Here is a 26,007-nt window from a genome sequence, read left to right as displayed (position 1 = left end):
CGAATAGCCCCAGGCCCTTCAATTTAGTAGAGAGATGTAATTTGCACTTTTGAGTAAATTTACACTTGGATTTTGTGGATAACCAAAAAGTTGTAAATATACTCAAAAAGTGTAAGTTACATTTGGAAAGACCAACAATTTCCATGTTCTTGATTACCTTAAAGGCATATTCACAGGACACATACTATTCCAGTTTAAATGGACCAATGTCAGTGTACAGCAGCATACCAATATTGAAATTCCTCGTGGGAATGACAAGGTAACAAGTATTTTTAATAGGGATGTCTGTTTTTTAGATTTCACATGCACAGTTCTTGCGCTGAGCTTGTGCAAACTCTTGTATTTAATATATCTTAAAAGGGGACTCTTTTCAGTTCCCATCTCTGAATTAGTGTGTTTGTTCACTTTTGTGTGGAGCATTTTTTTTGTTAACTTCCACTAGCTGCAGGCATTTATGATACTTCTATAAAAGCTTTCCACACTGTTTAAACCCCACTCAATGTCAAGACAAGTTCTTTTCCAATGGAAAAGGCCCACAGCTTCTAACAGTATGCTGAAATGCTTGTTGATTTGATTATTAAGGGGTCAATTCCGATCTCGGTCGGAAGGACTCCAAATCGGATTCGGGTTTGCTGAATCCGATCAGTAGCTCTTGTTTTCGACCGACTCTTTCCCAGTTCCGAACGACCAAGTGCGATGCCTGGAAACTGTTAGGGTTGACCGGATTGATTCTGAAATGTATTCGAACACATCGAGCCTCTCTGGAGTTCATTCGTACAGCTCTCTGGACTTGGTTTCTGAATGAGTGAGCACGATGACCATTTCGGGCAGCCTTTCCGATTCGGTTTGCCCGGAACGAAATTGCTGCCATTATTTATTTTTTATTTATTTATTTTGGAATTTTATAAAGCGCTTAGTTACGCTCACCGGCGTGTCCCTGCGCTGAGATTGCTTAAGTGAGAGAGTGGAGGAGCTAGGGCAGTGCTAGAAGAAACAGATGTGTTTTGAGGGCTCTGCGGAATTTGGCCTCAGAAGGTTCAAGGCGTAAATCAGTTGGCAATAGGTTCCAATTCTTGGCTGCAAGAAATTGGAACGATCTGCCCCCCATGCGGGCTCTGCGGATTTTGGGGACTGTGACCAGGCCCGTGTCAGAAGATCTAAGCATCCGCTCTGGTCTGTAGGGGGTAATAAGACCGTTAAGGGGGGCGGGTGCTCTGCCTCCCAGAATACGCTGGCATACGCAGAGGGCCTTGTATTTGATCCTTTCGCGGATTGGCAGCCAGTGAAGGGACTTTAAGGCAGCTTTGGAGGAAGTTCGCCTCGGGAGCCTTAACACCAACCGGGCTGTCGCATTCTGCAATACCTGGAGACGGTTAAGACTGCTGACCGTACTGCCCAGGTAAAGGAGGTTGGCATAGTCGAGTCTTGATGTTACCAGGGCATGCACAAGGGTCTGTCTGTCTCCAACAGGGAGCATGTCAAGGACCTTACGTAAGGTTTTGAGTATTCCAAAACACATTCCCACTACCCGATTGATCTGGGGCGCAAACGATAGTTCGGAGTCAAATAGTACCCCTAGGTTTTTGGCCTGTTGAGATGGCACAGGCGGGGGGCCCAGACAGTCCGGCCACCATGCTGAGGACCACACAGATGGACCCCTCCCCACCATGAGCACCTCAGTCTTGGAGCCATTCAACTTCAGGCAGTTGTTAGACATCCAGGAGGCTAGCTGCTGCATACAGGCACTGAAGTTGGCGGCCGCAGTACCGGGCGCCCGTGATAGGGAGATGGCCAGCTGCGTGTCGTCCGCGTAAGATACAAGTTGGATTTTGGGTATTTATTGGTCTTTGGGGGCCCGTAGCAGGCCACCCTTCCCCCGGGGCCCTCCGAATCGGGCCCATGGGTCCCCTCTTCCCATCCATGGGGTGCCCGCCACAGAGTGCACATTTTTCCCCAGCCACCCCGTTCTTCAATGGGAGTCTAACCGAATCGGATACAGATGCAGCGTACTCATTCGTTCAGACTGCCCTGATCCGAGTCATACGGAAAGCATTCCGTAACCGAGTCTGTCGGTATGCTTTCCGAATGAGATCGGAATCGGGCCCTTAGTTGTGTAAAGCAGATGTTTAAGCCTTAGAACATTTGTGGCATTTCCTATTCATTTATCAGAGCTTTTCTTTGCACTTTGTAGGCATTATCGGATTGATTTTTTCAACTAAATTTACTTGGTAATTATGATCAAATTCGAAATATTTTAATAAACATTGCACATTAAAAATAAATTAAATAAACATGAGCTATGCTAAATTATATTACTAAACAGGCAGCCACAAGTACAGTTATCTCACATCTAACTGGGTCATGAATGAAATGCTGCAACAGGTGCTGTGGCACAGGGCCCAAAAGTTGTCAGAACTCCTCTAAGCATATAATATTGCTATATTTGACTACTAAACAGACAGTCACAATTGCAGTTGCCTTGCAGTTTGGGACTTGATTTGAATGATGCAGTAGTGTCACTGGGACCAAAAGCTCTAAGGACCCAACTAAAGCCAGATTATTGCAAACATTTAAATTAAATAGGCAGTCAAAAGTGCAGTTACCTTGCAGACAACAGGGTCACGATTTCAATGGTGGAGAAGGCAAAGTGATACTAGGACCAAAAGCTCTAGGCACCCCTACTAAACAGGTAGTCACAAGTGCAGTTACCAGTGCAGTTACCTTGCAGACAATTAGTTCATGATATGAATGGTGCAGCAGGTACAGTGGCACCAGGGCCAAAAGTTGTCATAACTCCTCCAAACACCAAATATTTCTATGTTTTATTACTAAACAGTTAGTCACAAATACATTTATCTTGCAGGCGCTAGGGGGGGCATGGTCTGAATGGTGCAGCAGGTGCAGTGGCACCATTCCCAAAAGTAGTCAGGACTCCTCTAAACACATGATATCGCTATTACATCAATTGATTCTATTATTTTCCTCTTTCATTTTATTTTTCATAATGTTGCTCTTACTTACCTGCACTATACTACTAGTTTTAGCACAATATATTGCCTTTTTGTATATAAACAAGTCATAACACGCTAACAGACTTTCAGTAACGTATATTGTACACCTACTCAGCAAGCTACAACTTACAACAAAAAACAACAGCTTATTATCAATCCAATGCTTGTTGAACTAGTTTCCACTTTTGGTTTCAATAGTGCCAACATAAGTTATTTTTCTAAAACCTTTTAACTAGCAGTGCTGCTTTAACAGGGCTCAAGCGCCATTCAGGGCAATAAACACTGGCAAAAGTATTATGTCATAGACGTGTTGGAAAAATGAATGGCGTTTGAAACATCAAATAAAGACACGCTTCAAATTGTTCCTAGCCCTGAACACGTTGTGCTCAAGTCACTCCCAGAGTACATTGACATTTGGTAAGCCCACATAAAATGCTTACGTTTTCATTAACTTACGAATGCTTTCAAACATATAACACATCATACTCTTCTGCCAGAAAGTGACTTTGGGAGCCCCTAGCAGGATTCCCTTCTTCCCTAGCCCTCTGGTTGTGGGTCTGGGGGGCACGTATGGCCCCCCTGGAAATCCCTGCGCCGTGTGGCATGCACCATGAGGTGCCTGCCACTCAGTGCAGGAATTTATAGAAATTCCCATTTCCTCTATCCGAGCTTGTGCTCTGGCCTGTTACCGACCGATGCACAAGATCCCATGAAGAAATGGGAGTTTGCGAATGTAGCACGCGCGTTCCTATCATAATTGTGGTGTCAGAACCACGACCGGAGGTAGGTCAGTTCCGCAACCGCAGAGATATTGGCCAGAGGCAACTCCGACCAACATCATATTGAGGACCTAAAATGAGTCTTAAAATTCAAGTACAGTGAATAATGTTCATATAAAAATGTTCTCACCTACAGTTTTGGCATGACAACAAAAGGTATCCATTTCTGCTGTTTTTATACTGCACCTAAAGTATAATGTGGCCCTAAGTAGTAGTAATGAAATAAACAGTTTTTGTAGCAAGACCCTCATATTTGCATGGGATGAAACACATGTAGTTCACAATACTTGTGATACATATCTTGGTGCAATACTCACAATCCTTTGCGAGAACATCATTACCTCATGGCACTAAGCAAGACCATTGTCAACATCGTGTGTTTTTAATGTTCAAGCTTCATCCACGTGCTGCAGGTACCTTAATAAAGTTCCATGGTGATAAAATAGGAGTTTCTAATGCAATAGAGCAAATCTACCCTGTAGGCGAATTTCTCTTTCAGCCTATCATGTTGCACTTAGGAATCAAGCAGTCTATGATTTACTCGCTAATGCCATCTTTCTTGCTCACATTACAGGGAAGCACATATGATTATTAAGTAACTTCAACCTCTGTAATGCCATTTAATTTACTAGGGAAATGGGAGGCCACTTTTTGTGTCACCCTGGTCTCCATCTGTGAACGGCTGAATGCAGAATATCCAGAACAATAATATTGAATGTAACGGTGTCAGGCCCCACTGACTGTGCTGTGCACTGCAATACCTTATTCTGGAGCAAGGAGTTAATCTCCTCTTCAGAGGTAACCAGGAAGTCGATTTTCAGAGTTCTTTCCCCTTTAAGTATTGGACTCAATTCCATAGATTCATCAAGTGCTCATTTTTTTTGCCATTGTTTTTATTGGAAATACACCAGTAGACATAATGATCACATTGTTATACAATGTATCACCAACATATTTGTAATTACATTATTATTCAGGATTTTAATATTTGCAATAAGTTATACATACACACACATACACATACATACATTATATGCATAAAAACCATTTGGTTCTACTTACAGCTGAACCCAGTATAGGCAAAGAAGTAGGCTGTTTTTCGTCTATCATCTATAGAATACCTAGCTCGATTAGAAATATGCTAGTGCATAGTACATCAAATTGGCTTAAAGGGTGCAAGGGGATATACACGTGTGGAACATGCAAAGCATGTAAACATAGTAAAAACTGAGATAAGTACACACTCCCTACAGGAAAGTTCAAACGGATATCTAAGTTCATAACATGTACATCAGATGCTGTTAATGTTTTTTTTAAGTTTAATAAGCTTTATTTAGTGATAAAAAATCAATAACATACAAGAGTCTAACAATGAAAGAATATCATGTTCATGTAAGCAAAATAGAGTAGGCAGAAAATCATAGTAGAAATCTATTTATATTTTGGGAAATTAAAGTAAGAGGAAAGGAGGGGAAATGGAAAAGAGGGGATATAAAATATCTTTACAATCAAAAACACTGAAATATACGTCAATACTATGCTCATAAGAATAGTAAAATGTAAAGAACAAATAACTGTTGAATAAAAACAATGCCAAATAATAAAAGGAGAGGAAAGATAAGACAAAGAGGAAGGAATTCAAGGGGGTTGGAAATTTTCAGAACAATATTGAGAAACATTATTGATTGAAACTATATTTAAATAAGTAGTTAATGACAACCAAAATACATCTCTATTTACATGTAAATTGCATTGGGAGGCAAATGCCAAATGTGACCTATGGTATTGACATACAGTATTCCACCATGACTTAGTTGAAAGTTTAGTCAAACATTTCCAAGTTATTGTAATTTGTTGAAATGCTAGAGCCAACATAAGATTAAACAACCCTCTTTCATAGGAAGGTAACGGAATGGATTCTGAGAGACTTCCCATAAAGAAAGGAACATTGGATAGTAGTGTTAATGTTTTAGAAGGTCCATTTGAATTGTTGTATATTGGCAACACAAATTTACCATTGCGCAAAAGGATTTTGGAGTGCATGCGTTCTGTGAACATTGAACAAACCAATCTGGTGCTGAGACGTTTTTTATCATAAACACAACAGTGACAATGAACTTTGGTATAGAAAGAATCACCAAACATATCAGGGGTAACGATTGTGAAAAACAATTACGAATTTTGGAATCCTCCTACATAATTGATCTAAATGAAAAAAGCCCTAACAGTCATGAATAACTGGCAGTCCATATTGACATTAAGTGAATGGATCTAATTTTGTATGTATTGAGTAACTTATTTTAGGAATCACTGTGTTATTTTGACTGCTGATGAAACCTTTAGGATTCATTCAGTAGAATTCTTGCCATTTCTAGCGTAATTCCAGTTTTGTACCCTATGTTAACAACTGATCAGCTAAGTACATTGTAGGTAGTCATGAATAGAGTATGATGCCCCAGTTTGTCTGACATTTCTGATATTTCTTCTGTCATTTTCTACCTTGCTCCTTCCACTCCCTTCTTTCTATGTTCCCGCTCTTTCTTGTCCTGATCTTACATTGATTATTTTATCATATTTTCTTAAATTCTTTACACCTTTTTTATTTTCTCTACTTTTTCAGGTGTTTGATTATGTAATGTTATATTAATTATAGAGTTCCAGATTGGATGGAATCAATTATTTAAATTTCTACTTCCCAATGGTCTCACAGTTTTGGAATTATGGCACTGGCGCTGTAATTGCGTGATTACTGATTTTTTATATTTGCTTTTAGATTTTTGACTATTGATTTAATAGGTTATTTTTGGAGATGTATATGTTTTATTGATCAAATATTCACCTGATAAAATCTTCACTTTTGGCATTGACACTTTTTGATATCACAATTAATGTTCTTATTTTCAAAAGAATATAATGAGATGAGTGTTCTGATTTGTCCCTTTAAAACCATATCCCATAACGATCAAGACTAAGGGGCCCATTAGGATGACTTGTCGACCGGACAGAAAACATCTTTAATATGGTGTCTGCAAGACACCGCCAACCATATTAGGATTCAGGCGGAGATCAGCCTTTCTATGGCGGCCTTGCCTCCATGGAAAGGCATGCAGTCTTTGGCATTGGGGGCCCGTTGCAGGCCCCAGGGTGTTGGGGAAGTAGGAGGTACACATGGGGGGTTACCTATGGTACCCTCCTGCATTTGCATGCACAAGGTGGCAGGCACCGCATGGTGCCTGTCACGTTGTGCATGTAAATGCACGACATGCATTTCTGACATTGCGGCAGGTGTTGCACCGCTCGCCGCAATGTTAGAAATGCGGGATGCGCCCGCCAGTGTGGCGGGGGCATCCTAATGGGTACAGCGGGACTGCCGCACCCATGGTAAGCGGTCCCTTTAGCCATTGCGGTGGCGGGCGAACTATGTCCGTTCCCCCATAGTAATAGACCCCTAAGTATCCTGAATAATTTATTGTATAGTATAAGATGAATTGTGACTGGGACTTTTACTTTGTTTTGAAAGTTTTCAAAGAACATATTTTATCACATTGATTCATCAACATAATTTAACCTTTGCATTTTTGGATTATTTAATGTGATGATCATGGGCTACGATTTAATAATTTGTTAATTGAATCAGGCATATGTAATTTTCATTCCAATAGCAACATATATGATAATTCAACGAATGCAAAATTATTTTGCTGTGGGACTTTTAGTATTTTTTCTGTTTCCATGAATACCTATGTTTTCAGTTACCAAGAGAGCTTTGTTTATTTCTATGAGACATTGGGTGCAATATCCTATCTTGGCAAAGGCTTCAATGAAGCTGAAACACATTGTACATACTTTTATGTACAATAAAACTGGTGTGCTTCAACAAGGTCTGCCACTTTGTTCCTTGGTTTTGGATATATATGCAAAAAGTGAAGCAGGGATCTCTGGATAGCTCCCACACTTAGGCAGGAGCAGCTCCTTAATATGGAGCACACTACAACACCACCAACACTCACATGAAATGTCTGTTTTTCTATCAGCCATTTTAAGCATAGGATTAGCACAGTGCCATCCATGCTGAGCTAGAAAGTAACAATGCCTTTTGTCATTTTTCAGCAAAGCCTTTAAGTTTAGGATTAGCTAGTGCCATCCATGCCGAGCTGAAAAATGACTAAAGCCCTTTACCACACCAGACACAGTTTTACAGCTTTGAATTGGTAAAATACCATCCACGCCAACCTAGAAATTGACAAAGCCTTTTGCCATTATTTATAGCAAAGTCTTCAAGCATAAGATTAGCTAGTTCCATCCATGCTAAGCTTAAACCTACAAAAGCATTTTACCACTTCAGGTACAGTATCGAAGTGGCAGTAAACTGCACACACAGGCCCTGCAATGGCAGGCCTGAGACAGGTTTGAAAGGCTACTTGTGTGGTCAACACAACAATTGCTACATGTCCTCTAGAAACATTTAGATTACATGCCCTGGTGAAAAGATGAGGGAACTCCAATTCTGGTAAGATTAATTTTCTTTAATGAAGAAGAGGAAGTCCAAGAACACGACCGGCCAGGGCAACAGCAAGATACAACTGCCGTCCTGACAATTCCACATGCCACCATTCTAGACTAGAACAGTAATGGTGGCATGTGCCCTACTTCAAAGAATAACAACAGTTAAAGGCAAAGAGGCATTATAAATACATACAAGACCCAACACATCTTTCCCCTTAACAACAAAATGACAAAATTATATGGAAACTAAATGTGACAAGGATAAGACAGTAAAGACAATATATTAATTGATCACAAAATTGAGAGATAAATACATAAGCATTAACATTTGGCATAATCCTTTACCCAAACAGAAGGTTTCTTTTCTCTTGCAGAAGACCTAAATTTAGATTCACCTTGACCAGAAACCGGATTATTGTGAGAAAAATCTGCACCCACACTTCTAGACGGATTCTGTTTGGATAACTTTTCCATGTTCCACCATTTACCATCACTCAACTTAACTGATCTATTCTTTATGAATGTGATTTGTTTAGAGCATGGCAATTTACAATGACCTTTGGTGATGTGACCAGGAAGTCTTACTTTAACCCAGTCACCAACCTTAAAATCACCTTGTTTCCTTCCTTTAATGGGCTCATTCATGATATACTTACTTTGGGTTTTTATACACTCAGCCTTCACCAACTCACGGTTGATCTTTGGAGCACTAAGATCTTGCATCCATGGCCTAACCAATTTAGATGCAGCTGATCTACCTTTTGATAATGTGAAATGTGAGACCTTTGTTACAGCACAATAAATTTGAAAGTTCTCTCTTCCAGTCTAATCCATTTGCCACAAATAATTGAATGTTATATTTGATGACTCTGTTGCAGCGTTCCCCTAAACCATTGCTGTGGGGATGACATAGGGAAGTGATGATGTGTTTGATCCCCCAATGAGATAAAAATTCTTGAAACTCCTTGGATTTAAATCTAACCCAAGGTTTGTCAGGAACCGGAATTGCTTCATTAGGACTAGGAAAAGTCATTTGAGATTTGTCACTGGTTGCGCATGATATACAATCTCTTACAAAATGTTCCACAGAACGATCCATACCAGGCCACCAGAATACTTCTCTCAGTATTCTCTTCATCGCTCTCATACCTATGTGACCCTCATGAGCAATGATTAGGATTTTACTCTGAAGATACTCTGGTACTACCAATAAATCCGTCCTTTTGAGAATACCAGATTGCCGATTAAGTTCCCGGAAAACATGCTTAAAAGAAGCTACATTTTCATGTTTAGGCAACCAACCGTTACCAAGCATTGAAATGCCATTTTGTAATAAAGCGTCTTCTTGAACAGCAGATATCCATTATTTTTCTGAAATGCATGAAAAATTAGAATCAATTAATGAAGCTACAATACTACACTCATCCTTTTTTTGTTCACTAGATCCATCATCTACCAAAGGCAATCTGGACAAACAATCTGCAAATATATTCTTAACACCAGGAATATATTCTGAATGAAAATGGAACTCCATTAACCTAAAGTGCCATTTTGCAATGCGAGGCGTGGCATTACCAGCTCCTTTGGTGGTAAATAAATTAAGCAAAGGCTTATGATCCATTCGAATAGTAAATTCAGAGCCCCATAAATAATGTCTGAAAAGATCCACACCCCACCAACACGCTAAAGCTTCCCGTTCTATAACAGAATAAGTGGACTGTGCACCTCTCAATGTGCATGAAGCAAAAGCCACTACCACTTCTTTTCCCTCTCTGATCTGTAAAAGCACAGCCCCTAAACCATATTGACTTGCATCAGTGACTATAATGGATTTATCATTAGTATCAAATGGTTGAAGAGGAATGGCCATGCTCAGTTCTAATTTGATGGACTCAAATTCTTTTTCTAACACAGACGTCCAAAGAAATTGTTGATTTTTTTTCATTAATACATTTTAAATTGTGTGTTTTGCTACTGCAATTGGGAATGAACCTGGCATAGGATTCCAACATACCAAAATATGATCTTAGTTAATTTGTTTTGTGGAGAAGGAAAAGATGTTATGGCATTAACTAAGTCTCCCTTAGGTTCCACACCTTTGGCATAAAGTTTATAACCAAGATAATTTACCTCTTTGACCGCAAATTTTCTTTTTTCCGCTTTCAAAGTTGCACCATGGTCTGTTAAAATGGATAAAACAGTAGCTAACGTCTTCTCATGTGACTCTAACAGCCTGATTCATCAATCTCCCGTTTTGCGAGCCCCTAATAGCGATTCATAAGGAATCGCTATTAAGGACTTGCAAAACGGGATTCATGTAGAAATTGCATAAAGAAATGCGATTCCTACACATTCCTTATTTGCGATTAGCAAATTGCTAATCGCAAATAAAGAATAACTCCCCATGCATTCCTATGGGCCTATAGGCCCATAGGAATGAATGGGGAGTTATTCCTTATTTGCGATTAGCAATTAGCTAATCGCAAATAAGGATGCGATTTCAAGGGTGCAGGGGTGTCCAAAGGACACCCTGTAGCACCCCTGAAATGTAATCTACATTGGTGTTGCGCACACACATGTCCAAAGGACATGTGTGTGTGTGTAACATGCAACTTAGAAAAATGCATTTAAATGCATTTTTCTAAGTTTTCGCTATTTACCACGAGGTTTGACCTCGTGGTAAATAGCGGTCCTAAATTGCGAATTCGCAATTTTTAAATGTTTCATGAATAGCATTTAAGGAATCTCTAATAGAGATTCCTTAAATGCTAATCCTCGCAATTTAGCGAATTCTTTATTAGCGATTTTTGCATTTGGGATGATGAATCCCAAATGCAAAAATTGCACTCGCAAAGGGCCAGATTCTCAGAATCTGGCCCTTTTGCGAGCGCATTTCGCTTGATGAATCAGGCTGTAAATCTTTACCATGAACAAGTATGTCATCTTGAAAACATTTTACATTTGGTACATTCACAAACATGGCTTCCATAACTCTTTGGAATACAGCTGATGCTGATACCATTCCGAAAGGTATTCTTTTTAATCTATATGCACCAATTGGAGTGACGAACGATGTGAGATGGTGACAGTCTTTCTTCAAAGAAATCTGATGATAAGCTGATGACATATCTAAGGTCGTGAAAACCTTGGCATCCTTATGTGACGTTAGCATTTCCGTAATGTTCGGTAGGGGATGTCTATCAACCCATATTTTATCATTCAAGTCTCTTAAGTCTATGCACATTCTGAGAGAACCATTGGGTTTTCTGGCTAAAACCACAGGAGAAAGTCATTCAGAGCTCTCTAGGGGCTCAATGATCAAACTTTTGTTACAAAGAGATTCTAGTTCATTGGACAATTCCTTTCTCATGGCTAGGGGAACTCGCCTAGATTTGTGCACAACAGGTTGAACACCTTGTTTATGAACAATGTGATGTGAAAAACCTTTTATTTTGCCCAAAGTATCACTGAATACAGCTGGAAAGGAAGATTTCCAATCATGTGAATGTACTGTCCCTACTGATGCAATTTGGTCTCTAAGCAAAACTTATTTGGAACTATTGGGATCTAAAATGATTCCTATGTTTTTCTGTTCCAACCAACCAAGAAGAGACGACTTTACTTCAGCAACATAAACAGTGGCTGTAGTAGAATGATTTTAAAGTGCAATCAAATTCACCCAAATCTTGCACAGGTTTGCCTCCATAAGCTACTGGTTTAATTAAAGATTTTCTTAAAGGAATATCAGTCAATTTGCACCAATCTTCAGGACCAATTAGTGTGAAGAATAACCCTGAAATGGCCATCATGGAGATATAATTACCATTCACACCAATTTGACAGTATGGCCATTTTTCAGAGTTAGGTTGAAGTTTTAAAATAAGTGATGCATTATCAGACAGACTTGATTTAGAGAATGTACAGTTTTGCAACACATTATCAAACACCTTCTCATCATGTACCATTCGAGGTTTGGTCATAAGATCTTGAGCAGTATCCAATATTTTGGTGGAATATGTCATACTAGACAACATCATTATTTCGTTGCCATCCTCACTATCAGAATTCGGATCAGATTCAAGTTTGGCTTCAATAGAAAGGACTTTTTCAGATTGATACTTAGCATTGGAATAATTATGTTTTGACTTGCAAACTTTGGTGAAATTACCCTTTTTTTGCATCTAACACAAAATGTATCTAAAGCAGGGCAAAAAGGAGCATTCCCCAAATGATTTTTACTGCCAAATCTATAGCACTCGAAAGTTTTGCGTTTGTCATTATTAACCTCTTTCTTGCCAAAAGCTTTGTCAATGGCAAGAGCTTGTACCTTAGGGCCCCATTAGGATAGCTTGCAGAAAATAACCCCGAACGCCGTAGAGGCGGAAAACAACCGCCCGCCGGTACCACGGGTAAACCGGTGTTCAAATTAGGATCAACCGCCCAAAAAGACCGACCGCGGTCAGAAACACAGCGGAAAAGCTACAACCCGCCGCAAGCAAAGCAGAGACACCGCACGGGAAATTAGGATATCCCCGATGGTCCCGCAGTACGAACCGCTGTTTCCGACCGCCGCAGGAGTGAATGGGAGAGACAGCGTTAGAGCTGCAGCATAGCCACCGCAGCAGACGGTACATGAAAAACATGGCGGACGATGCCAAAACACCGCAATGATGTCAAACTTAGCACAAATCAAAGTAGCCATGCCCTCCACATACCAATGAAAAAACAAATGCCCAAAAAACATACAATTCCCAGGACAACACCCAGAACACACCTCACAGTAAAATCCCATTTGAACACACCCACACAGCTGAGTATAAAACCAGCCTCTTTACTGACCACAATCCTTTGCAACACTCCAGAAGAGAAGGCCATACACCACATCTGACAGGAGAGGCAAAAGAACACAGCACACACACACCACCATCACTACCACCATCACATCAGCACCAACAGTCCCCTAGCACACAACACACCTCACACATCAACACCACACCCACCACACACACCCCTGCACCCACAAACACTTCAAACACCACGCACCATGGGAGCGCAGAAAATGCCAAAATTCACAGAGAGTGCATTGACAGTCATGGTAAATTAGATAGTGAGAGTGGAACCACAACTGTTTGGTAGCCTGGTCCAACAGACACCATTAGCCACAAGGACACAAATGTGGGAAAGGATACTTCAAAGTCTCAATGCAGTAGGGACCACCCCGCGATCCAAGAAGGAGATCATGAAGTGGTGGCATGATCTGAAGAGGGTTGTCAAAGAGAGGAGAAGCAAGAACTGGGAGCTGGCTAACCGGACTGGCAGTGGCCCTCCCATCCCACAGAAAACATTCACACCATGGGAAGAGAAGGTGCTTGCCATACTGCATCCTGAGAGTCTCACAGGAGTAGCCGGGGGAATGGAGGCTGGTAATGACAAACAAATGGCAACCAACACACTGATAAGTACCTCCTTGCACAACCCAAACACCATTGCATTGTTTACCCTCACCTAACAAGTAGCTAGCCATCTTGCTTGGGAGGCTTGTCTGGGGATGGGAGGTCTGTACCGCAACTCCCACCATGCCCCCTGTCCCACACCCCAGCACCATGGAGCACTCCCCCACCCAGGAGCATGTGTCAGCTATCGCACTGTTCACCAAACAAACTTACAGGTAGGTAGCCATCTTGTTTGGGAGGCTTGTTTGGGGTAGGAGGCCTGTCCCATGACTCCCACCATGCCCCCTGTCCCACACCCCAGCAGCATGGAGGCCTCCCCGACCCAGGAGCATGTGTCAGCCATTGCATTGTTCACCAATCAAACTTATAGGTAGGTAGCCATCTTGCCTAGGAGGCTTGTTTGGGGGTGGGAGGCCTGCACTCCTACTCACACCATGCCCCCTGTCCCACACCCCAGCAGCATGGAGCACTCTCTCCCACCCAGGAGCACCTGGAAGCCATTTCACTGTTTACCAAACAAACTTACAGGTAGGTAGCCATCTTGCTCTGGAGGCTTGTGTGTGGGTGAGAGGCCTGCACTCCTACTCCCACCATGCCCCCTGTCCCACACCCCAGCAACATGGAGCACTCCCTTGTGGAAAAGTAAATTTTGCCATGTTGTATGTGCCTACGTGTTCCCCATCTTATGTTATATGTGCATGATCGATATGCATGTATTCCCCTCTGATCGATTAAAGACGCAATTACAGTTGTGTCCCTCTCTAGTATGCCAGTTTCCAGACCTCGTGAAAACAACGAATATTAGGCTTATGTAAACCTACGTTGCCACATTTTACAGTGTGCACGTTAATTCATTGGATTGTCCCCGTTTCTAGGCCTCAAAAGGGCCCGGACTCAGATTCAGCTCCTGTCTCCTGAACCCTCTCCGAGGAGCGATACAGCCCCCACCTGCATCCCTGACCCTTAGCTTATTTCATGCCTCGCAGTGCCCGGCCCGGCCTGGCTCTGCCTCCCAGTCTGCCAAGAGTATGTTATGTTTCTAGTTATCAGTCCAGCCCTCCTTCTCTGCATTCCTAAGCTACTGCATCGCATCAATAGTTTCCGTCATGGTCTAGCCTTTATGTCTCCATGTAAGAGAAATACTGCATTAATATTCATAGATTATTCCTCGTACACGCAATACATGTAGAATTATGCATGCATCAGTCCTAATGTCTAGTAGCCTTTGCCCTGATAACTTTATGATTCTATCAACATGTACTCTAAACACCAGATACTAGATATGCCTTGGGTACATGTCGCTCTGACACTCCAGACTTTAGTCTCCTCTTCTAGCGCAGAAGTCATAGCCCCCAGTTCTCCCTGGTAAAACGTCATTGCCCGTTTGCGCGCACCACTAGGTTAGAGGTCCCAGCTGCTCAGGTAGCCCCCTCCATGTTTCCGCCCCGTTTAAGACACTTCTGTTACGTTTACATCACATGTCTATGTATACGCCCTGTACACGCCTTCTTGTTACATCATTTTGCCCTTATCTTTCGCGACTGCTACGAGTCACGCCTACTGCTACGCCTACTGTATTGAATGTAATGTATTTGTTTAAGTATATATACTGTGAACCGTTACTGAAAGTTGCCCAAGCCCCGATTTCCTGCCCCCGGCAGCTGCCTTCATTCCTTTCCCGTACAGGCTGTCCTGTTCCTGTCCTTTATGCCTGATTAAAGCCTGTCGACTCAAGATACCTCGAATCCTAACTCTTATTTATTGAGCTATCTGTTTTATTGATTATATTAAAAAATAGAACCGGTAATTAATTATTTATTTACCACATAATGGCGCCCGAATAGGGACTTGCCCTTTCCCCACGCGCCGGAGAAGCCACGCAGGCCCCCTGATCCTCTGCAGCCGTGACGGAACCATACCGTGCACGTGCAGATATTTCTGCTTCAAGTATCCCTCAGGCCCACGGAGGAGACGGAGGTTGCGGTCCAGCATCCAGACGAGGCGGTGAGGAACGCGGCGAGTCCCGACCAGAGCCCAAGCCGAGAGCCCAAGGTCCGAGGTATCCGGAGGCCCACCTGTAACTGAAGTCCGAAGTTCGTAGTCCGTCGTCGTAGCAGTCCAGTCCAGTCCGAGGCCTTCCGTTCTTGCTGCCCGGTGAGTACCGTTGCTGGGGTAGTATCTAGACAGGGTCAATCCATTTGTCTCTGGTCCGTGGGTTTGGGTACACAGATCCAACACGAAGTGTTCACTTAGGTGGATGCGGGTTCCGACGTGTCTCTTTATGGGACCGGTAAGTTTCGTGCATCTAGTCATTCTAGTAAGTTCTGTTCTCGAGAAATTCATGTGTTCTGTCCGAACTGTTATTTTAAATGTTATTTCATGTGTTTTCAATGTCGTGGTATGAGCGATTTGTTTTTCCAGTTATTATTGTGTTTATCGTGTATTGTATTGTTATTGTGTTTATCGTGTATTGTATTGTGTCCAGATTCCAGCTTAAAGAATGCCTCTATTCTCGAAACTACGTCAGTTAAAAACCAGAAAAGGGTTATTAGAGGAAGCAGTTCCTGTCCCGCCTAGGGACAGTCCAGGTCATTTTATGTATCATAAGCATGGCTTGAGTGCCATATTATATCTAGATTTATGGGTGGATTACACCAAGTAATTAGAAGAGAAATATAGATGGCCCATGTCAGGTACATGGGATGCCGAGTGCATCATGCGAGTAGAGGAAGCATTATGGAAAAAGAAATCCAGACAGTCCCAGAAAGATGCCATCGAGTTATGGCGCAAAGAATCTCATAGAAGAACGGAAAAAGAAATCAGAAAAGCAGAATTAAGTAGGGAATCCTCAGAAAGAGCCCAAGAAAGGGAATTAATTGAAGTAGGTGAACGAGTTAAAGCCGAACAGTCAGACAGACAGAGAAATGCCCTTATTAAGGGTATGTATCCTCTTCTTGCCGAGGGCTTGCCGAAAGCAACCCCGGAAGCACCATGTAGTTTTCCGCCGCCATTAGTTCCGATTAAGCTACGTCACAAACCGACTGCAGCTGATATTTTTCTCTCATCCTATTTGGACGACACAGTCCCAGCCTATGCAAATCCTGTTCCGCCTGCTCCTGTAAATAATGTAATTCCTGTTCCTCCAGCCACCGGGGCACCCGTTGCAGCACCTGTTACGGTACCCCGGGTCCAGCCTACAGTACATGTACCCGCCACATCAGTCACTCTACCAACACGTACAGTACCCACCGACGATTCCAGTTTAGGAACCGCGAGGGGAAGTCCTCCTGGTACCCCGCCTCAACACAGACGTATGACGCTACATGAACTAGCGTTACAGCGTACGCCAAAAGTTCATACATTTACAGATATCAAGCGAGCACTTACCGAATGTCGTTATGATCCAGTTCCAGGCGATGGTACTATGGTCATATATTCATTACGTTTAAGACGGGTGACCGACTATTTGGACACCCTACCGAATATGAAAGGTTATCTAGACAGAATATATCATTTCATCCGTACAGGAGTAGATCCAGGAAGTATTGGCGATGCCATGATTCAAAGGAAAGTCGAGATTCAGCTCATGCTTTTAAAGTTTCTAATTAATTGTTTAATAAGAGAACAAGATTATCCGGATAAAGATCCGGAAGAAATGAAAGTCCTGACCAGGTGGAGTGACCATATAGCCGAGGGAAGACACAAGACACAGAACTGTATAGAGAGTATGTACAAGAAAATCCGTAGGGAAATAATAAAGTTACACGAGAAACGAGAAGCAGCACAAGTAACCGAGAAAGAAGACGACTCTGATAATGAAGAACTAGACGACGAGAATCCCTCCAGAATAGCGTATGTAGGTAGAACTAGACTTCCCGACCGACATTCACGCCTAGATCACAAGAAAGTTTTCCCTCCTCCAGCACCAGAACAAGGTTCTCTTGAGCAAGTATTTCAAGCTACCGATCACATTCTGAAATCACGAATCGGTTATAGTGAACTTAGTACCATGCATGAACAAGAACTAGCCCGATCAGCAGTCCGGTGGACTACTGATTCTACCACTTTTCCAGACGAAATAGTGGCACAAATGTTTCTGAAACTGCCCCCAGCCGAGCAGCGACTGGTGGGTATGTATATGATCCAGCACCTCATTACACTGTATGAGGGACAGCATTCTGATCCAGGTCCGCTACATGATGTTCTGAACGAGTTACTCCAGTATAGATGGAGAGGTTTAGGTACTGATTTAATTAGTATCATTCTAGAACAGCGCCACAAATATCGAACGTTTCTGAATCCGCATTTTGTTCATGTCTCACCTCCAGAAAGTAAATCATTTTACATAGATAGACAGCATCCGTTACGAGAAGTACACCCAGTTAGAGGAACGGGTGGTGAACTAGAACGAGTATTTGTTTACACCCCTGTCACAAAGATGGAACTCTTAGAGATGAAAAAGTTAATTCCCTGTCACGACAAAGATCCAGCAGGGTTCCATCGAGAATTAAAAGACATTCTCCGTATGGGAGAATACACGTATCCTGATATCATTAAAATGTTAAAGGTCCTGTTGCCCGCAGGGGTATATGAAAAACTCAAGGAAAAAGAATGGGAGGTGGGAGAGAAAAAGATAGATTGGACAGATCTAGAAGCTGAAGATAATTCACGAGTACCAGGTACCGGTCTTGGGGGTAAAGTTAAAGAATTGCCCGAGTTATTGATACAGGTTTTGCCAAGATTACTAGCCACGAAAAAGGAAGATTGGGATGCAATCTCAGCTTGTAAACAGAAACAGGATGAAGACACTAGTGATTTTTATTCTAGATTTGAAAAATGTTTTATTATTAACAGTGGTCTGAAAACGAGTAGTGAATCGTACCCTCATCTTTTTGTTACCAAACTAGTCGAGAATTCAAGTCCACAAGTTAAAAATCGAGTATTGAAAGTCGAAAGTAGTTGGCAAGCTAATACTCCGTCACAAATGTTACAAATGCTCCAGTATCACCAGAATAGAATCAGGGAAGAGCAAGAACACGAAAGAAGACGTATGAAAGACACGAAAATGAAAGTATTAGTTGCACAATCTGTTCCACAAGACAGTCAGAAGAGGGGTCCGAATCAAGCCAGTCATCCTGCAGCTCCCGTTAAAGGGACTTGCAATTACTGTAAACAGCCAGGTCATTTTATAAACGAGTGTGCAGTTCTGAAACACAACATAGCTACAGGTAAGACTAAAGAAAGACCACGTCCGCCTAGACAAGAACAAGTTTCACAGACTTCTCAGCCACCACAGAATGCACAACAGACAGTTCCAGCACCGCAGCCTATCGCTGCAACACAATACGTTACACAGCAGATGTACCAGTACGCACAGTCAGAGTATCCAGATTATCAGCCATATTCATGAAACAGCCTAGAGAGGGAGGTAGGCTTGCCTCTCATCGAGATACCTGTAGATCAAGAAGGTCCCTAAGTACACAGTCAAGTATTAGGGAAAGACAGAAAGTTTTTGATTGATACAGGGGCAAGTAGGACTACTATCAGTCATGACGAGGTTCCAGGGGCTCCGCTCTCAGGCTCTAAAAATGTTTCCCTTGGATTTTCAGGAAAGCCAATTGTTAATGAAATTTCGAAACCAGTTACTCTAGAAGTTGGTCCATTGTCCCGAACTACTGATTTGTTACTCACGAAATCTTGTCCAGAAAATGTGTTAGGCATTAAGACATTGAAAGAATTAGGAGCAGTTATTTGCTGCTCCCCAGAAGGGGTCCGATTGTTTTTGAGAGACTTTAAAGGTCATTATGTATTACGTGATTTTGATCCGAGATTATTGAATGTACCACAGTATTTATGGGCGCAAGGTCCAACTGATGTGGGTTGTATGCATATCACACCCCATCGTGTGACTCTCAAGCAAGGTGTAGTTTTGCCACGAATCAGACAGTACAGATTGCCACCTGAGGCTGTAGCAGCCTTATCCAAAATTATTGACGAGCTTATTGCTCAAGGAGTGGTTGTAGAAACTGACTCCAATATATGTAATTCTCCTATCATTCCAGTTCTGAAACGTACTGATCCAAATGCACCTCCGGTATATCGATTAGTGATTGACCTTCGGGAGCTTAATAAATGTATCATACCCCAGTATCCAGTAGTCCCAGATATTTCTTCCTTATTGACAGCCATTGATTCTGAAGCTACATTTTTCACAGTTATTGATCTCAAGAATGCATTTTTCAGTGTCCCCATTCATCCAGACAGCCAGTACCTTTTCGGTTTTTGTTTAAATGGAAGGAGCTATAAATTCACACGAGCTCCTCAAGGTTTTACAGAAAGTCCTAGTATTTACAGTCAAGCACTTAAGAGACAACTAGACAATATCCGCATGCCAACTGACACTGCCCTGCTCCAGTATGTCGATGATCTACTGATCACAGCCCGTTCTGAACGTGACTGCGAGCGTGCGTCACTCATGGTTCTATACTTTCTGGCCGAGCAGGGGAACAAGGTGTCCCCTTCCAAATTACAATTCTGTGTCCAGCAAGTGGTATACTTAGGACACTTACTGTCCAAGTGGGGTAGGCAGTTGACACCAGACCGTATCCAGTTAATAGCGAGTCTTCCACAGCCCAAGACACAGAAGGAGGTACGAGCTTTTATTGGCCTCACTTCTTACTGCAGACAATGGATTCCTCAGTATGCATTTCTAGCCAAGCCACTGATACAGTTAACGACACAGGAGGCAGCCGTATCGACTGTCCTCCCTTGGACCCAGGAACATACACTTGTTTTCAATGAATTAAAGAAAGCCTTATGTCAAGCACCTGTTCTAGCGACACCAAACTACAGTAAGCCTTTTACACTTTTTGTTACAGAACGTGATGGTACTGCATTATCTGTTCTCACACAAGATCAAGCAGGACAATACAAGCCCTGTGCTTATTTTTCTAGCACATTAGATCCAGTAGCCCAGGCTCTGCCTGCGTGCCTCAAGTCAGTTGCAGCCACAGCTCTAGCTATCAGACAAAGTGATTCCATAGTGTTAGGACACTCCCTGACAGTACAAGTTCCACACTCCGTGGAAGTTCTTTTAAACCGAACACAGACTCAGCACTTGACCATTGCACGTTTAACAGGTTATGAACTGACACTGTTCCAGCCACACATAGAAATCAGACGCTGCAACATTCTAAATCCAGCTACACTGTTACCGTCAGTTACTTCAAATCCGGCCACACATGACTGTGTGGAAGTTGTTAACACTATGACAAAACCAAGACAAGACCTGACAGATATTGCATTACCTATTCCCGACCTGACACTTTATGTGGATGGTTCATGTATGAGAACGAGTACAGGAGAACTAGTAGCCGCGTATGCAGTGACTACTGACACTGAAGTTATAGAGACACATCGTATTGACACCCTGTCTGCTCAAGCAGCAGAGCTAGTAGCTCTGACCCAAGCCTGCATCCGTGCTAAGAACCTGAAAGTAAACATATATACTGATTCACGTTACGCATTCGGAGTTGTACACGACTTTGGAGTGCTCTGGCAGGAGAGAGGTTTCATGACTTCTCATGGAACCAAGATTCAGCATGGTCTCCTCATTCAAGCTCTGTTAGATGCAATACATTTACCGACAGCTATCGCTATCATGAAGTGCAAAGCACATACGAAAGTCACTGACATCATTTCCCAAGGTAACGATCTAGCAGATCGAACAGCCAAGCTTACAGCTCAGACTCCAGACATTCCAGTTAACACGACACAGACACTCACTCCAGATCAGACTACCTGTATGATAGTTAAGGACCCTACACAAGATGTCATAGACATACAGTTACATGCTACTCCCGAAGAAATCAAGAAATGGTCCGAACAAGGAGGGGTCCAGACAGATCAAGGATGGTTGACGAAGGGAAAAGCCACATGGTTTCGCCCCGACTCTATGGTTCAAGTCATTATTAATACCGCACATAGTCCAGCACATCTAGGAGAAAAAGCTATGTTAGACAGTATTCAGAACCTTTGGTTCAACAAGCATTTACGAGCTGCAGCTAAGCAGAAAGTCCGTACCTGTATGATATGTTGTCAGTTCAATCCAGGTAAAAGTGTCCCGGTGGAACAAGGCGGATTCCAACCTCCTGACCACCCTTTTGAAGTCCTCCAGATGGATTATATTCAGATGGAGAGATGTCGAGGTTTCAAGTATGTCCTCGTAGTTGTATGCGCTTTGTCCAGGTGGACAGAAGCATATCCAGTTCCAGATTACACAGCCGCGACCACTGCCAGGCAGTTGGTTCGTGAGTTCTTTCCCCGCTATGGACTCCCTAGGGTCGTGTATTCAGATAACGGCCAGCCTGAAGCAGCCGGTCTCGTAGAGAGACATAATCAGACTTTGAAAATCCGCATTGCAAAAGTATGTAGAGAAAAAGGTGTAGACTGGCTAGTAGCTCTGCCAGTTGCTCTGTTCTATATGAGGATGGTTGCACATTCCAGATCAGGTCTGTCCCCGTATGAGGTCGTATTCGGCCGCCCCCCAAACATGTGGGGTACACCTAGACCCGCAGTATTACAGATGTTTCCAGTAATATGCTGACAGATTACCTAGCTTCCTTGATGTCTGCCCTACACTCTTGTCGTTCACAGGTTGCCGCCGCATTTCCAGACAACACCGAGGTGAAACCGCATGAAGTCGTTCCCGGTGATCACGTATTTGTCCGAAATTTCGATCGTTCAAGTCCGCTGGAGCCCCGCTGGAAGGAGCCTCGGATGATCTTACTAACAACAAGGACCGCCGTCAAACTCGAAGGCAGGAAGGGGTGGGTCCACCTGAGCCACATAAAGAAATTCCATGGAATACGAGAAAAGACTTTTGTTAAGGACTGCCTTATTCCTAAAGACTGCCTAAAAACAGACTCTGAACTCAAAGTTCCCCCGTTAGAGAAAACTCCGCAGCAGGAGTATAAAGAAAAATTAAGGTCTAGTAAAATAAGTCAGCCAGTTTAATTGTCTAAGTCCCTCTCGGGTGAAACGGTTAGACAGGTTCCTGACATGTATGAGATAGACCCCCACAGTGAGAGAGTTAGTCAAAACTCTAAAATATGTATTATCGTTCTAAGTTTCCTGTTATTTTTGAGTCTTATGGTTACCTGCACAAGTTATGCTTTACATTTATGTTTTCCAATTTCACATGTACATATGTTTTCTAATGCTACAGTAGAGCACACATTTAGTGATCTGCCTCCTCACGAGCTATCCTATCGTCTTGCTATGCGCAATAACACATTCATCCGAATGTTGCACTATTCACACCAGACCAGCAATGCTACTAATTGTTGGGTGTGTGGTCGACTCCCCCCTTTCCAGACACCGAAGGGAGTTCTGCCACTCTTTCCTTATCCGTTTTCACATAATGGTTCGTGTGGAGCATGGTCCACGTTAACGTCATCCTCCAATGATATGTCCCTAATGAATAGAACATGTTTTCCAGACAAGCAGGGTCTCTCCCATAGAACAGGGTTAGATCTAGAAAATGAAGTATATGATTTAGGTAATTATTCTTCGAATTTCATGGTCCTGAATGTTCAGTCTGATACTACTCCAGATTTGCCTGCTATTTCAGTACTACCAGTCAAAGGCGAATTATGTGTCAGAAAGAATGGTTCCGCACATGTAGGACATAGTGATTGTACTACTACTGTCGAGTATAGTGACAGTGGGAAATATATTTTCAAAGCCTCACGTCATTCTTATTTTGTTTGTGGTCAGACCGCATATGTTCGTCTGCCCCTCGATTGGGATGGAACATGTTATATTGCCTTCCTACTGCCACCAGTTTTTCTAGCCCCATCCGATTATCACAGAAACACACATCTAGTACACGTCAGACCTAGAAGGGAGATCGAGTCCCCAATTGTCGATCAAACTGAAACTACTCTAGAACAGTATCAAGACTTCAACAAAGGTTTCTTTTTCTTTATAGGACCTATCCAGAATAGTAAGTTAATACGTAGGTTAACCAGAACCCTTGAAGCTGTAGTGAATGAGACTACTTCTGCTCTAGGTAACTTAACCGAAGAGCAATCTGCTATGAGATTTGTCGTGCTCCAAAATCGTCTCGTTCTTGACGTCATACTGGCCGATAGAGGAGGAGCATGTAGAGTCATCGGATCTAGTTGCTGCATTTTCATTCCTAATAACGCGCCGTCTGTTTATTCAGCTATAACCAGACTTCATAAAATTGCCCATCAGTTACACCAGAATCCAGGCACCTGGACATGGTCCGGCTGGCTCTGGAGTATTATATCTGCCTGGGGATGGAAAGTATTGTCATTCCTAGGTATTGCAGTAATGATCATATTCAGTTGCTGCCTCTGTATACAATGTGGCCCTGCGATTTGCGGCATGTGTGCTACCTCTTGTATTCCTAGTCCTAAGTCCCGTTCCAAGACAATTCGAGACGAGCAAATGATGCTATATGAAATGATAGATGGTATCATGAATATTGATGTTTCCTGATGGAAACGTAGGGCACAAGGAGGGAATGTGGAAAAGTAAATTTTGCCATGTTGTATGTGCCTACGTGTTCCCCATCTTATGTTATATGTGCATGATCGATATGCATGTATTCCCCTCTGATCGATTAAAGACGCAATTACAGTTGTGTCCCTCTCTAGTATGCCAGTTTCCAGACCTCGTGAAAACAACGAATATTAGGCTTATGTAAACCTACGTTGCCACATTTTACAGTGTGCACGTTAATTCATTGGATTGTCCCCGTTTCTAGGCCTCAAAAGGGCCCGGACTCAGATTCAGCTCCTGTCTCCTGAACCCTCTCCGAGGAGCGATACAGCCCCCACCTGCATCCCTGACCCTTAGCTTATTTCATGCCTCGCAGTGCCCGGCCCGGCCTGGCTCTGCCTCCCAGTCTGCCAAGAGTATGTTATGTTTCTAGTTATCAGTCCAGCCCTCCTTCTCTGCATTCCTAAGCTACTGCATCGCATCAATAGTTTCCGTCATGGTCTAGCCTTTATGTCTCCATGTAAGAGAAATACTGCATTAATATTCATAGAATATTCCTCGTACACGCAATACATGTAGAATTATGCATGCATCAGTCCTAATGTCTAGTAGCCTTTGCCCTGATAACTTTTGGATTCTATCAACATGTACTCTAAACACCAGATACTAGATATGCCTTGGGTACATGTCGCTCTGACACTCCAGACTTTAGTCTCCTCTTCTAGCGCAGAAGTCATAGCCCCCAGTTCTCCCTGGTAACACGTCATTGCCCGTTTGCGCGCACCACTAGGTTAGAGGTCCCAGCTGCTCAGGTAGCCCCCTCCATGTTTCCGCCCCGTTTATGACACTTCTGTTACGTTTACATCACATGTCTATGTATACGCCCTGTACACGCCTTCTTGTTACATCATTTTGCCCTTATCTTTCGCGACTGCTACGAGTCACGCCTACTGCTACGCCTACTGTATTGAATGTAATGTATTTGTTTAAGTATATATACTGTGAACCGTTACTGAAAGTTGCCCAAGCCCCGATTTCCTGCCCCCGGCAGATGCCTTCATTCCTTTCCCGTACAGGCTGTCCTGTTCCTGTCCTTTATGCCTGATTAAAGCCTGTCGACTCAAGATACCTCGAATCCTGACTCTTATTTATTGAGCTATCTGTTTTATTGATTATATTAAAAAATAGAACCGGTAAATAATTATTTATTTACCACACCCTCCCACCCAGGCACACCTGGAAGCCATTGCACTGTTTACCAAACAAACGTACAGGTAGGTAGCCATCTTGCTTGGGAGGTTTGTTTGGGGGTGGGAGGGCTGTACCACAGCTCCCACTATGCCCCTGTCCCACACCTGAGCAGGATAGAGGCCTCCCCCACCCAGGAGCATGTGTCAGCCATTGCACTGTTCACCCTCACCTAACAGATAGGTAGCCATCCACACTGGGAGGCCTGTTTGGGGGAGGGTGGCCTGCACTACTACTCCCACCATGCCCCCTGTACCACACCTGAGCATGATAGAGGCCACCCCCACCCAGGAGCAAATGTCAACCATTGCACTGTTCACACTCACCTAACTGGAAGGTAGTCATCTTCCCTGTACTGGCTGTTTGGGGGTGGGAGGGCTGTACCACGACTCCCACCATGCCCCCTGTCCCACACCTGAGCAGGATAGAGGCCTCCCCCACTCAGGAGCATGTGTCAGCCATTGCACTGTTCACCCTCAC

Source organism: Lissotriton helveticus, chromosome 6, assembly GCF_964261635.1.
Source record: "Lissotriton helveticus chromosome 6, aLisHel1.1, whole genome shotgun sequence".
Taxonomy (NCBI): Eukaryota; Metazoa; Chordata; class Amphibia; order Caudata; family Salamandridae; genus Lissotriton; species Lissotriton helveticus.
This window is presented reverse-complemented; position numbering follows the sequence as displayed.